Source organism: Limulus polyphemus, unplaced genomic scaffold (assembly GCF_000517525.1).
Source record: "Limulus polyphemus unplaced genomic scaffold, Limulus_polyphemus-2.1.2 Scaffold255, whole genome shotgun sequence".
Classification (NCBI taxonomy): Eukaryota; Metazoa; Arthropoda; class Merostomata; order Xiphosura; family Limulidae; genus Limulus; species Limulus polyphemus.
In genome coordinates, this window is record NW_013665865.1 from 659,582 (window position 1) to 675,572 (window position 15,991).

At 34.5% G+C, this 15,991-nt stretch overlaps 1 long non-coding RNA gene across 1 annotated transcript in view; it reads right to left on the reverse strand.

Annotated features, from left to right (window-relative positions):
- The window catches only part of LOC111085156, an 11,314-nt gene extending 6,207 nt beyond the window's left edge, over nt 1–5,107 (reverse strand). The window contains exons 1-2 of the long non-coding RNA XR_002609998.1: nt 5,095–5,107; nt 1,367–1,370 (exon numbers count right to left, since the gene is read on the reverse strand). This is a non-coding gene — a long non-coding RNA (uncharacterized LOC111085156). The remainder of the gene's footprint in view (nt 1–1,366; nt 1,371–5,094) is intronic.
- Nucleotides 5,108–15,991: the final 10,884 nt, after the last annotated feature.

Here is a 15,991-nt window from a genome sequence, read left to right on the forward strand (position 1 = left end):
TTACGGTGATAATCTTGTTTTCTTGTGCCCAATAATGCATAATTTCATTTGATAAACACGTTTAGATTGAATGGCAATTTATAATCAGTCACAAGAACGTCGAATCTGAATCACTTGAAAAAAACACGGGGGTGCTTAACTTTTTTCCAGGTGTATATATATATGAGGCTAATGTCCGTCTGTCCGTAAAACTTCTCCCACAGTTTAAGTCCGATTGGGATGAAACTTTGCACGATTTTTCAACATCATAAGGGGAAGTTCCTACCAAAGTTTCATTACAATTGGGTCTCTTATTTAGAAGAAAAAAAAAACTTTTATTTAGTACACTTGTCCACTTTTTTTTTATGAACTAAGTCAATAACAGCTTTATACCGCAACAAAATGAAAAATGTTATAAAATAGACCCTGGCTAAAAATAATAGCACCTTATTTTATAACATTTTTTTTTTTCCTAAATCGCTTTCTTAATAGAGAAATGGCGTTTCTTTCTATTTTAATAATGTACATTAATTTTGTACATTTATTATTATTATCAACGAAATTAATTTTTTAAATAAAACTTTTAAAATTTTGGTAAAGTGAGTTTAATGCAGAATTTAAAAGTTAGTCTTCCTAGTGGAGAATCATTGTGATATTTCAGAAGAAAAGGTACATTTTCTGCTGGAGAATCCAAGCGTACGCTATGAATTGAACTGTTCGTTGCATACAGATTTGTAGTAACTCGATCTTCGTAAGTTACACAAGTATTTTTTTTTACTTCAGTAATGGGTATAAAGTGATCAAGAACATCGAAAATCACGATGTCGTAAATTGCCAGACGGAAAATGACTTATCACGGAGAAAGTCTGAAACTTTTAGAAAGAAAATTAAACGTCAGGATAAAAATTACAGAACCAAAGAGATAGGCTTGCTCACCAAGTTATGAAGCAAGATCCAATAATAAGAAGCCAGGAACAAACCTGAACTACAGAAGCACGTCAAATTGCTCGCTCACATCCTGACCGAACAGCCGCCCCATTGGGCGACATTTCTGCTAGTTCTTTAATAAACATAAAATTTTGAGTATGTTCAGGAAATATATGATGTACTGAAAATTCCCATGATGGGTCAATGGTAAGTTTACAGATTTATAACACTAAAATCTGGGGTTCCATTTCCCACGGTTGGCAGAGTACTGATAACCCCTTATTTAGTTTTGCGCTAATGCAATCAAACATGCTGAAGATATTTAAGTAAAATATGCACCAAATAATTTCAGTGTATAATTTTATATTCTTTACCCGTATGAAATTTGTGTTACAATAGCTTTTTGTATTCATTTCATAATTTACATACCTTATGTAAACTAAAAAGGTACAACATAAACCTATCTAAACATTAATTCGTCATTTCCCATCTGTAAAGCTTAGTCTTCCCATAAAAAAAAAACCTGTTTTCACCAACCACTAATTGTGTATCATTTATATCGTCATTAATTGCATGTATTACCACCTTCGATTTTAGAACTTAAAACTAATGTGTTTATTTCTAGCAAAAAATTTCATAAAATGTTTATAAAATTAATGGAGCAACTCAAAACAGATTAAACCTAGTATATAGTTTTGACACAATTGGAGATAATGTCTTCATTATTTGTTTCAGGTAATTATTTTCGGTAACACAGTTACTAACAACAACGCTCGTGAATACAATGTTAATATCCAATAGCACAATATATCTGAAAATATACCATGTCACAGGTTATAATATACTCTTTTTGTTTTGTAAAAGTAACACTGACAACACATTGTTCAGTAGTTATAATAATAGTTCAAGATTATTTCTCAAAATGTCGTGGTGTTTTAAATGACAAAAGAAACTTGGGATTATTATCTGTCGTCAGTGTTTTTAGAATTTTGTACTGTCCGTTTCGAAAGAAAACTGGGAAGAGGAGGTACTTTTCTAAGATACTGCTGTTTTTAATCAAACTCCTTGGAGTCTTTCAAAGTTACTTTAAATGCCGAAAGCTGGTGAAGCATGTAACCTGCAGATATTTTTGTTTCCACATTGCTTTTAATTTCGGATTCAGAATCAGTAAGTTTTATTAGGCCAACTGGATATGCAAGTAAAAACAAAAGTGTGATGGCAAGTAGTAACGTATTCTGCATACACTAGTCTTACTGTCAAAAAAAAAGATGTATCAAACCAGTTGGAAGCCTTGGCCATTTAAAACAAGACATGTATATGAATGTTATCTTCTTTTTCACGTTCTTTTTTCTTAGAATGTAATATAAACATCCTAACTCAACGCGTGGAGTTAATTACTTTGTTTGTAATTAAGCATAAAGCTACAATGGACTACCTGTACTCTGCCGACCACGGGTATCAAAACCCGGATTCTAGTGTTGTAAGTCCACAGACATCCCCGCTGTACCACTGGGGGCGTGGAGATAGTAAAGTTTCTTCACAAAATTACGGTGAAAAAAAGAGGAGGGTAATCGGTTTGATTATTTTGTTGTTTTTTATTAATTAAACTATCTTTGAGGTTTTGTGTTATTTTAATCACAAAAATTTACAATAATTATAACGTATTTTGTAAATAATAGTAAATACATTTTCAATGTCGTACGCATGTAAATTGGGCTTTCAACAAGATCAAATTCTTTAAGAACGTGTTGAGAGATAAAATTCGAGAATTTAGTTTTAGAAGCAAAACTTACTGCATTAACAACTGCATAACAAATGAAGAATATAGTTTTTTTTTACGATTTATGGTAAGGATACAAAGATGATTACCAATGTTTAGAGACACGTTTATCACTACCTAAATTTTCACTTGAGGACATGGCCAGGTGGTTAGGGCGCTTGACTCACAATCTGAGGGTCGCAGGTTCGACTCCCCATCCCACCAAACATGCTCGCCCTTTCAGCCGTAGGGGCGTTATGAAGTGACGGTCGATCCCACTATTCGTTGGTAAAAGAGTAGTAACCCAAGAGTTGACGGTGAGTGGTGATAACTAGCTGCCTTCTCTCTAGTCTTTCACTGCTAAATTAGGGACGGCTGGCGCAGATGGCCCTCGTGTAGCTTTACGCGAAATTCGAAACAAACCAAATCATTTTAGGACGCTTTTGCGCAAAACACTGAGGTCAATTTTTGTCTCTTACCTCATTACACGTTTTCCAAATGGCAAGGCATAAATTCTCGTTTACATTTAAGTACTGGGGAGGGACTAGGATGTTGACGTGACTGAATGCTTTGGCTTAAGGAAACTTTATTGGCTTTCATTCTCATTAATGTTGTTAGAACGTTGGCTTGATAGTATGCAGAGTTCACATTGGCATTTTTCTCGACTCTTCAAAATGTTGGATGTATCATTATGTAACGCTTCCAGAAGGAGTCAGTTGTTGTTGTTTTTTTTTATGAACCAGTAGCAGTCATTAAGTGTTCTAAGATTAAATGCTCTACAGGTTTCGCGAATTTTATTTTCGTTTTATATAAAGTTAAACCAAATGATACGACTCTAGAAGAAAATCAGATAAACAGTGTAGAAGAATGTAGGATTTGTTGAAATGATTATTCTATTAAAATAAACCACGGGTTTTAATTGATAAAAGAAATTTAGCTTAATAGCTTGTTCTATTTTTTTGATGAAGTCGCAATGGGTGAATTGTAGCAATTTGTTTATTCTTTTTCCTTCATTGAGTTAATCAACTTTAGTTATTATTTCTCAGTAAGTTTTTATTCATGTTTTAATCCCCAAAGAACCTAGTTTAGATCCCAGTACATAAATAGTACCAGGAGTGCGATTGGCAGTCAAACATAACTGTAAGCTTTAGAATGTTAAAACAATTATGTGAAAATTGTAGAGGGTAAAATAAAGCAAAAAAATGTCTGCAGACTTACAACGCTAGAATCCGGGTTTCGATACCCGTGGTGGGCAGAGCACAGATAGCCCATTGTGTAGCTTTGTGCTTAATTACAAACAAAGCAAAAAATAAAAGAACGTTACTACTTTCAAGGGACTTTCAAAGAGTGTTAAAATTTAAATGATAATAATATGCAAAATCCATGAAATTGTAAAAGGCATTTTCAGTGTCGTATTTCCAGAGTATTGTTAAAAAGTTATTAACGGTAGAGGTGCATGTACCCAAGATCTAAGACTTTTAGTGTTGAGCTACATACATGTCGTTTATAAATAAAACTCCACGTTTAAAAAAATGATTATATTTTAAAAATACTTATACTAGGGTAACAAAAGCTCGAGAGGTACACTAGGAATCATAAATTTAATTCATGAACGTTTAAGACATTCTATATCGTGTTTCAAAATCGTATTATACTACATATTTAAATCGTTTTTCTCCAAACTAGCATTAGTTTTATTTCCCTTCTCTGTCAACAGTATGACTTTGGTGATTTGAATAAAATACATGTCAATGTTCGTAGTATTGCGAAGATCAATGAGAACTTTGTCTGTGACAGTTTTTGAAACATCCACTACTATGTTCATACTTTTCTGAATAAAACTTGTGGTTTTCAATATACTTCTGAAAAATTTTGTTCTCATAAGACAAGCATTGTTTGAAATATAATAATTTTAAATACGAGCGTTCTTTATGATTACCCTACACGTATTTGGAATTCTCAGATGTTCTGATTTTCCCTAAGAGTAATCGGGTAGGTTCCACTGAATAAATAGAGGTTATGAAAAAGTTGAGTTGTATTATCTGATTTTGTTTGAGTTTATGTAAAACAAAAGTGACTGGACACAGTGTGAAACAAAGTGGAACAATTTGTAAATTCTCGACAAAAGCAATCAAAGAAAACGAATGTTTGTACACAAAGGACACAGCCTTTACTGGAAAGCTCCTAGTTGGTTGTTTTTCTGAAATATCTCTTTGTATCCCAGATTGAGAAAATGTAGCATTATATACCTGAAACAATAATCACAGACTTCTCAAGACACTTGTGCAACCCATGTGGCTGTTGATCATCCCAGATTGAGAAAATGTAGCATTATATACCTGAAACAATAATCATAGACTTCTCAAGACACTTGTGCAACCCATGTGGCTGTTGATCATCCCAGATTGAGAAAATGTAGCATTATATACCTGAAACAATAATCATAGACTTCTCAAGACACTTGTGCAACCCATGTGGCTGTTGATCATTCTCATCTAAAAATAAAGGAAAACACTACCTCGAGGTATTACCTGACCTACCAGTGTAAAACTTCACTATACACTTTTACATAGTAAAAATGGCTGTACAGCAACTTTTTGCACAACAAATATAACAACCACAGGTCGATGACCTAGTACTGTTTGTAGGCAACTAAGGCAAAGGGAACTTAACTGGTTTGGTTGTTATTAAGCACATAGAGTTAAAACGGTCTGTTTGTGCTCTGTCAACCAAGGGTATTGAAACTCAATTTTTAGCATTATAAGCTCTCACACTTTCCAATAAACCATCAGAGAGTAGCTGCTTTCTGAGCCAACATCCTAACTTAAACTTACCTGCTATATGCATAAGAATTTTGGGAAAAAAATATATGTAACTAAAGAGTTAAGGAGGTAGACATCACTCAGTATGACAACTTACTACACTTGCTATATAGGTAGCAATGAATTATCTACCATTATTGTTTGTATTTGATCCATGAACAAAAGATGCCTCTCTACAATTATTACGAAGAGTAAGATTAGGCCAAAGATATTTACATAAATTAATTTGATCATTTGATGAGTATGATGGACACTGCTCTTGTGTTTACTCATGAAATGCTGAGGTTAGCCAATGACAAGCAGCAAAGATAGTAAGAAAAGTTGGTAATATTTTGTGTTTATATAAGCCTAAAATAATTGTTGAATTGTCACTCAAAGTCCTATAAACACTGGTAAAAACTATCACTGAAGTGGTGTGTGGTATTTCACACAACCACGAGAAACTAAAACTTGTCCATAATGACCAGCTGTGAAAGTACCTTGTGTGAGAAACGTTTATTATATGTATAAACAAACACTCCAAATGAGTATTATTTAAACAAAGTATAAAGAAATAACTCCAGAGGTAATGTAACATTGGGCCACGTTTATGTTCTCTGAGAACTCAAATTATTTTGAAAAAATCACAAAAGAATCCTCCACCTCGTGTTCAAAAGGAGTAGAACATCTTTGATAAATCTGCTTCTTGAGCAATTTAAGGAAATGAAAGTGGTAATGATTGTGAATACTGGTCATAATGTTTCATTATTTGAGGATGAAGTAGATTTATGCAGGAGTTAATAAATCCATTGCTCTTTACGTCAAGTAACAGTGAGAGGCACTCCACATCTTCAACAAATTCTGATTGTATTTTTTTTCTCCATATATCTAAATCTGATTCATGAGAACTTTTTGTTTGACAGTGCTGTACAAACTGAAAAGAACAAACAATAGTTCTTGATAATCATTTCGACATTCTGGCTGTTACAGATGACTTTTACAACTGTGCAGAAAGATGGGTAACTCATTTTTCGTTATCCAAGTCTTTATTTTATCTTTTGTTGTTGTTGTTATGCAGCTTTCTAGATTTCACATTTTATTATCAAGAGTTTGTGGCCAGTTTCTCCAAAACAGCCACATATTACTGTTTGTATTGACTAAGGTTTACCTACACTTTGTGAGAACATTAGAATATGAAGTCATATTCTTGTTCTTAAAGCAGACCTTGAATGAAACACCTGTGCTGGCTTATTTTCATCAGACTGGTGCATTCATACTGTATACAGACGCCAGTGTTTGTGGGATTGGTCCATTTTTTTTCACAAATATATGACTTTATAGATTGAGTAATCACATAAGAAATTTATGTTACTGCTCCTGAGCACCAATACAACTGCTTGTATTCGTAGTATTTATTTAAAAGTACCATTCCAACTCGTTTTGTTTGGAGTTCACCATTTGAGTAGACCATGTGTCATTGAAATGACTAATAAACTTCAAATACATGGATGGTATTATTGCACATTGGATAACGACACTACAAAAGTAGAGTTTAGTTCTATAACACTTCCCAGACAGACAGCATAGAAATGTAGATGGATTATCTCCTCAATCCGTGATATCATGTTCATTCATTGATTGTTCATATCCTAGTATGTAGTGGTTAAAGCCATTGCAGCAGCAGTGGCGATAAACCATATGAACAGTGACAATTCTGCATCTGGATGAACACCAGAAATGACCAGTCAGAAACTTCAGAAGGAACAACTAAAGGACTTAGATCTTACTTAGGCACTACTTGCTGTTCAGCGAGGTAGCACATGTCTGTGACAAACTGGTAAGCACTTGAATATCTAGTTGTGAGTGCAGGATGGCACGCTGTACTGTCATGAATATTGAAGATATGGTAATTAACACCTGATACAGCTATGTTCCATAGATCTCTAAGCCAGAAAATTATTTTAGACTTTACATAAAGCAATGATTTTTATGGGCTAGATATATGAAAGTGGTCATTTTGGTTGCATTTGTTTCAAGATATTGAGCAATAGTACAGGTATTGTATTACATGCACTACCCAGAAAAACACAGATCATGCCAGAAAAACCTCCAACTGATCATTATCGATTACTTCACTAAGTGAGCTGAAACGCCAGCACAGTCTGTCACCAATGTGTTGACTGAACAGTGGATATTATGCGTTTGCACACCTAGATAAGTCTGTACAGATCAAGCACTTTGACAAGTTGTGCTTCGAGAAAGTGTGTTCAAATTATGAACTTCATCATATGATCCTGGTTTGGATGTATGAACAGTACATACAGCCAAACAAGTGCTTGCTAGGTCTGTAAACCCTGACCAAACTGATAAGAAATAACACGTGTAAAATATCACGATGGCATACCCCTTCACAACTGAGCAACAGTCAATTCATTGTTTTTTTTAATCTCCTCATATTTGCAAAAGAAGTACAGCTTCCTGTAGATCTCATCTATAACTCCCTACCCAGCACAGAAGTATTGCAGTGTCTACAGAAATACGCGTAATGTATGAATTCTGCAATAGTCAACACGCATTAATTTGTATAGCAGCAATGAGGAAATCAGCCATCCATCAAGAGTATTGTGACAAAACAGTAATGGAACAAAAATTCGAAGCTGTTAACTAAGCATGGTTGCTTTATGTACCTGCAGAACAGAAACATCGAAGTTTAAGCTGAGTTGATCCATATTTTCCTGTCAACAGCTCATTGAAATGGATTATAATTTACAGCATCCACGTAGTGCAGTACGCGCATCAAACATATCAACAAATTTAAACTCTGTATCACTGACTAGCCTCTGCAGAAGTAGTCACTCTGGAATCGAAGGAAATTTCCAGATTCATCCTGATGATTATCATACTTTATTGTGGGATCTCATCTCAGATGATGTGGAGGAAGAATCTGGAAGTATATACCTTACTGTTTATGAGGATATTCAAAAATTATGTGACTCAGTCTTTATGGAGTGAAATCACAATTATTTACTCATTAAAATGAAGGAATCTTAGTGAACTTAGTGTTGTTAATAGTTTTAATTGAGAAATATATTTGTTTTTGTGTATACCAAACTATTTCCAAACTTTCTGATCTTTTATTTTATTTTTGTATTAATCTCTGAATAAGGTATTCATTATTCACGAATTTTTTTGTTAACTACATTTAATTTTATTGTTGCAACAGTTTTTGTGGATGACATAAATATAACTGAATTCGAACATGATTTTACTTACTTATTGAGATTATGTTTACCTTTGTCAGAAGTAGGTTAGAGGTGGGAACAGACAGGTTATAAAAACCTTCAAGGTTAGAAGATTTGGTCACTAGTGGTAAAGTAGTTGACTTAAAAATTTCAGGTATTTATTGTTGCAACAGTTTTTGTGGATGACATAAATATAACTGAATTCGGACATGATTTTACTTACTTATTGAGATTATGTTTACCTTTGTCAGAAGTAGGTTAGAGGTGGGAACAGACAGGTTATGAAAACCTTCAAGGTTTGAAGATTTAGTCACTAGTGGTAAAGTAGTTGACTTAAAAATTTCAGGTACCAGTGTATAGTGTTTGTTTGGCATTCTATCATTTTCCCATTGTACCTCGACTCTGCCTCTGTGAGATCCAAACGTTGGTAGAATATTTCATGTGTATGTGGGATAATTGAAGTTACTGAACAGTAGGTAGCATGGTAAGGAGTCTTGCCAAGGTGGTTGTTCCATAAAAGCTATAGAGATGGCATAGCCACTAATATTTGGGACAAACTCATTTTGACGTCATGGTGATGAGTGTATTTATCATGAATGACATAACACATGGTACGTGTGTCCCAATTGTATTCAGATGACCATTATCAAGAAAAGGTTAATAAATTGTTGTAACTTTTAACCTTGCATTGCCCACTTCACCTATCATAGATTGTGTTGACTTGGAGCTGTAAATCCTGACTGTTAATAGACCCATACGTTGCCTGTTTCCCTTTGTTTTCTTGGTGTATGTGTCATGGCGCCTTGTGTGTCAGCTGAGGGAGGCATCTTGAGGACTGTAATTATCACACTATTCAGCTATTAAAGTTAATTTTAATATTCAAGACTAGAAAACTGAAATAAAGAAGCGAAGTTTGTCACAGTTGAAATAACTCTTAATTTCCCACATTACTTGAATATACCCTACTATATATCTATAGTAGGATATATTGAAGTAATTTTTCTAAATTTCCATGCAGGTTTTCTGCATTCAGTTAATAGCATTTTGTTAAGCCAGACGTAAAAAAGGTCGTAAACACGTACTAGCCATTTTGCTAGGCAAAGGTTGCATACGGGGACGACTATCACAAAGAACTCAACCAGTTTGACCCTGTGTCTGTGTACACTTCCTGGGACGGATTGCTCATCTAAGCAGATAACATAAATACTTGTAAAAGTTAATATGAGATAGGATTCTTTCCCTTTTACATGTCATTTGGAATAGTCGTTGATATAGATAATCTATGGATCATAGAATATCGCACCAAGATCCTTTTTCTGACTTATTCTTCCTATCCTTACCGTGTGTAGACGAATATGGAAAGCTTCTCCAACCCTGGGCCCGGCATGGCCAGGTGGCTAGGGATCTCGACTCGCAATCTGCGGGTCGCGAGTTCGAATCCCCGTCCCACCAAACATGCTCGCCCTTTCAGCCGTGGGGGCGTTATAATGTGACGGTCAATCCCACTATTCGTTGGTAAAAGAGTAGCCCAAGAATTGGCGGTGGGTAGTGATGACTAGCTGCCTTCCCTCTAGTCTTACATTGCTAAATTAGGGACGGCTAGTGCAGATAGCCCTCGTGTTGCTTTGCGCGAAAGCCGTAACAAACAAACAAACAAATCTTCAACCCTAGCAGTCAATGAAGTCGCAACAAGAAATAATAAATTGAGTAGTAAGTAAATTACATAAACATCACATTATTGTCAATAAAGATTCGTTTACATGTTCACTTATGCATAATTTCCGAAACCTGTTGTACTATGAAACCGTTTAACTACCTGATGGGTATCAATATACCTGAATACCATATAGTCTCTATTGTGGTTAAAGAGCTACATTTTAAACTGAAGCCGGTAAAACGACTTTATTCTTGTTTAACATTAGGCCCATTCCGTGACGGTTATTATAGTTTCACTTTTTTGTAATGATTTTTGCGTTTTTATATTTTCACCAATTCGGATGAATCTTTTGATTTCTATAAACACTTAAAGATAAGTGCAGCTACTTTCTATTCTCGTTTATTAGTTGATAAATTATAGTTGTAAAAACAGGTTGTTCTAACTCCCCTGTTTCTGATAAAAGAACCAGGTAAAAAAAGAGAGAGGGAGATGTTTTGAAGCTACAAAGGAAGACTTGTACTTAGTCCGTGAAGTATCTAACAAAGACATGCAACAAACGTGTTCGCGACACTGAATTATACTTTTTGTTTGACCAAGTTTCCAATAGATGGGGCTAAGTGTCAAGCATAATTATAAACATCTAAATTGCTCTCACTTTGGTCTTTAAGTAGTTTGATGTGTATTAACTGCTACCTTATTCTGCTGTGAATATTGTTCTTACTTTAGAGGTCAAATTTGAATTTTGCTATCTTCAGCTAGAATAACGCACTTTACACCATGTGCTGAAGTGAAAGTATATTCCAAATATTTAAAAAATTAGTTTAATGTTTTTGATTAGAAGGCTTAGTAACTATAACAAGAGTTTTTGTAATCAGCAATATAGGCTAATATCAAGCTATGTTTGACTTTAAATTTTATCAAGTGTGCCTTGAAAGCAATTTCCTTATTATGTAAATCTCAATAATTTCGTCATATATATTCTTTTACTTAAGTATAAAATAAAAGTTGTAGGTACTAATTTAAAGTGATTATATCCAATGGGTTATAAATCATAATGTTCTTTTTGACATGTTGTTAAAAGCTTTAGCGTATACTGTAAACAAATAAGTAAATAAAAAAGCCACAAAAGTTCCAGTATAAATTTACAAGCCATGCTTATTGTGGTGTTAATGAGTTTCACATTCATCTTCATCTTTACACCATTAATCTGAACATCTTCTGCTTGGTATAATATCATCACTATCTCATGATCAAAGCAAGTTATCTACATAGATCAGAACTAAAATTATCAGAATAATTAATATATGCCACTTTATATATATCGGTCTAATTAGGCGTAATTAATGTCATAAATCTAAGCTTTATAATGATTAGTTGGGAACTAGTGATGCTTCTCTACAGTTGACTATAAGATCTGGTGTATAGAGTAAAGTTATACTGTTGAACACTTCTCCTCAGTTGACTATAAGACCTGGAGTATAGAGGAAAGTTATACTGTTGAACACTTCTCCTCAGTTGACTATAAGATCTGGTGTATAGAGGATAGTTATACTGTTGAACACTTCTCCTCAGTTGACTATAAAATCTGGTGTATAGAGGATAGTTATACTGTTGAACACTTCTCCTCGCCAGATATTTGTGAACTTTAGTTTTATCATGTTTATTTGATCTTTGATCTTCTTTTACTCTAGCTATTTTCCACTGTGAAAAATTAAGTCATATACACGTTGTTCACGCACTACTTGTAAATAAAATTGTCATCCTTTTCCATCACATAATATTGTAGCGTCTCAACGTGTAACACAGACATCCCTTCATATTCAGTTTTGTTTTGTTTTACTCTTGTGCATTTTCAAAACGGACACGCATATAATTTTTAATTACTCCAACTCCATTTCCTGTTATATATACACACGAAAAGGTTTTGTTCAATCTAATCGTTACCAAGTCAGATACACTGACCTAATTTCAATAAAGGAGAACACTCAGAACTTTGTTTCTCACAAGATAATTCCCATTTTTAGTACAAATGTCTGTTTCTTTATCTATTGAGGTCGTTTTCTGGTGAGTAAAATTTAGTGTATTACTTGTTTTTCTTTTCAGCGATAATGTACATTCTATGGGCGTAATCTTATACACTCTCATCCTGGAGAAATAAGATCTACGGACAATTTTGTTTGTGGTACCCTTTATATGTGAAGCATGTTTCATGATCCATGTTTATTCTACCAGCATTGTGAATATCCTCAACAGCTGTAACATTCATTTGTTCACCTTATGCTCCTCCCCACTCCCTCGAGAGTTGCTATGCTTCAGATATGCTCAAATACTTTACTACCCTCACATATGTGGTTCACCTTGCAATCGACCAGTTGCTGAAAATTCGTTTGCTTCTGAGTTAAAGACTATTACAACACTCTGTTAATTTCTTTAGGAAGATCTATTTTTCTGAGTCTCATTACATGCTTTCTCATTCTTCTTAATTTTCCATTCAGTACTCTTCGTCATTCCACTGCTGCTCCTCACTTTTTATTCTACTTCCTGAATCGAATTTAACCAGTAGACTGTTCGTTCTTACTTTATATCATAGCTGTATAATGAATGTTGTTTTCAGCTTGTTGTTCTTTGCATCCTGCATGTACAACAGCCTGCTATTGCTTTCACCAAAGTTTTGTAATTGTCGATTATTTTTTTCTGCTATTTCTAAGTCTATTGCCCCAATGCTGTCTATTCATTTGACTCCTCAAATACTTAAGCTTCTTGACTCTTAGGTACATATTTAGACCCTCATTTTCCCTTGTGGTGGGATAATAACATGTTGATAACCTGATAATTTTAACTTACTTTGCGTCGCTGATAAAGATGTCATTGGTGATGTCTCTTCTTTGACTTCGATACAGTTAAATTTATGCTTTTTTGAAGATGTTCTTCTTCAGGCCTTCCAAGTTTCCTATCAGTAGATATTCTGGTGATTTCCTTTGGAACAGTTGACTGAGTTATATTAGAAGATTTTCTTCCTGTTGAAAATCTGTAACCATATCCACACCGTCACTTCTTCTTGCCTTAATTTTGCTGTAGTTTCTTTCACGAAATGATTTCACTGACCACTTCTTTAATATTCGCCAAAATCCACCTTCACAAGTTCGCTAATTTGAATCTTTCTTTTTAACTAATAACTATTTCATATTTCCTGTGTTCCAAACACAATATTACCGAATTACTTTATCCTCTGAATGTTTCCTTCACCATTTCTTTGGTGTTTTCCCAATGCTGTAATCATAAAATTCGCTTAGTTAAGTCGATTTTTGATTTTAACCACTGAATTTTTTGTTTTCTGATTTCTTCAGAAGTAATGTACACCATATTGCTCTTATTATTGCAGTGATAACCACTAGAGACAGTGAAACAATTTTCTTTTTCTTTCAGATTCTATAAATCCTTGCCCGAGGTGACATAAACGTATCGGGGACGTGTATGCCTGGTACGTCTGATTCCCTGTACTTTTTTAGGTGAGAATGATATTGTACTTTGTTAGGGCAGGATGATGTGGTACGTTGTTAGGTCAGGATGATATAGTACTTCAAATGCACATCCTATTTGAGGGATGGTCATGAATATTTGATCCATTGAGCTTTTCTTTTTCTTTTTTTAACTACGTCAGACTCGCCTGACCATGCTGATTCTCCAATAATAGAAGTTTGTGAATTCTTGCCACATGTCATTCTAATGGGTTATGCTTGAAAGTGCCCGTTTTCAGGTCCACTTTCCTCCGAGATCTAATGTGGATCTCGATAAGTATTTTTACTTGTTTGTACCTAAATATGGAGTCTTAGACCACCCAGTATGTTTCAATGACAACTAAAATGGAGTTTACGCATTTACAACGTGAGTCCTTGCCCCATTTTGTGTCATACCTTGGTTATCATGAAATCAATTTGCTTTCTTTGTCAATGGAACAACAACAAATCACTAAATAGGGACAAATTATTTTAAAAAGTGAATAAATAGGCATTCTCCATCAGCACCAAAATCCCTGACGTCCAACAGGAACAGAAACTTAGAAGCGAACAACTTGTACCAATATAAACTTTTCAACTAACTTTCAACCTAAAACGAATTTTGGACATCTCAAGACAGTTAAACTGAGCCCACAACCCTTTAACATGAAGTTTTCTAATAAGGTCGTGGTTCTTTCATTAAGTACAGATGATCGACAAAACTTTCTGATGAAATCATTGACAGCGGAGGAAAATCCCGAATTCCTATCCAAACTACTTCAAAGATATGACGCTTTTTCTAACTTGTCTTCTTTTGAAGTCTTTTGCCACTAAATTTTAACTTTTTTTTCTACTTCTACACTTGTGCTTCTGACCAAATGCTTTCTTTACCCATTTTATTTCTCAACCTTCTATATTTAACAAACATGCTAGACTTCAACAGTCCTTTTGAGGAATTGCTATTTTATTTCGCCAATTACTCACACACGTTTAACTACTCCTCTTCCTACCATGGCGTTTCCACTTGTTATCGACTAGGTACTTCCTACTCTTCTGTGACGTCCCCTCTTATTTTTAGTAATTTGCTTTCTTCTTTCCTACAGATCGTTACTTCTTAGACCAAACTAGAGTCCCGCTGATCCTTATAAAATTAGACGTTTAAAGAAAGGTGAAATTTTTCGCTTAACCTGTAACTCAAAGAGACTCTCTGTTGTCATCTTCTATGTTCTGTGTTTTCTATAATTCTTCTGTTAAGAGTAAATGTCTCAAAAATATCTTTATGGTAATATCAACATTTCTATTTCTACTGAAATCTGATCTTTCTTTATCTCTACATGGTGCATTTATGGTTACCTCTAGTAATTTGGAGTTGTCACGATATTTATCACGTTTGTTGTGAACTCGAATACTTCACCATGCTCTCCTACTCTATTTTCTACATTTCCGACCTGACTTCTTCAGAGTATTCTGTGAACTGTTGTTGTATTTCCTGGTTAAGTTCGCTTTTCTTCTGCATGCAACAAACTCAGAAGTAAAGTTCAAGTTTCCATAGTGAACCTTTTATTTTTCATTCTGGCAAAGTCATCTTTTGACTGTCTTCCCCTTTGTTTCATCTCTGTTTTGACTCCTTCTCCAACTTAGATTACTCAGCCTGTCTTTAAAATACTTCGTCCATTTCCTTGACTCTATTTCACGAAACACTCAAACCATATTTTCAATACACTACGAATCTGTTCAAGTTGTTTCCTATCTCCTATCTTTCTTTATGGATGCGACAATCCAGACTTATGTTCTTCTGCTTCAGACCAAATACTTCAACTTCGTGTTCTACAACGTAATAAGGTGAATTTTGACATTATTCTAACATATCTCTTTTCTTCTCCTAAAATGCGACAAGTTTCATGCCAAATTAACATTCCTCAGTTCTTTTGAGTTAACTGCTCATCTTTTAAACCCAACATTGTTTTCAATGAGGTATGAATACTACGATTAGTAATTACTAGCACAAACAGTCGCCCGCCCGTTGGGTGGCGTTCCTGCTAGCTTTTACAAAGAAAATTAAAAGTGTTTGTTTGATAAGCACAAAGCTACACAATGGACTATTTGTTCTATGCCCACCACGGGTATCG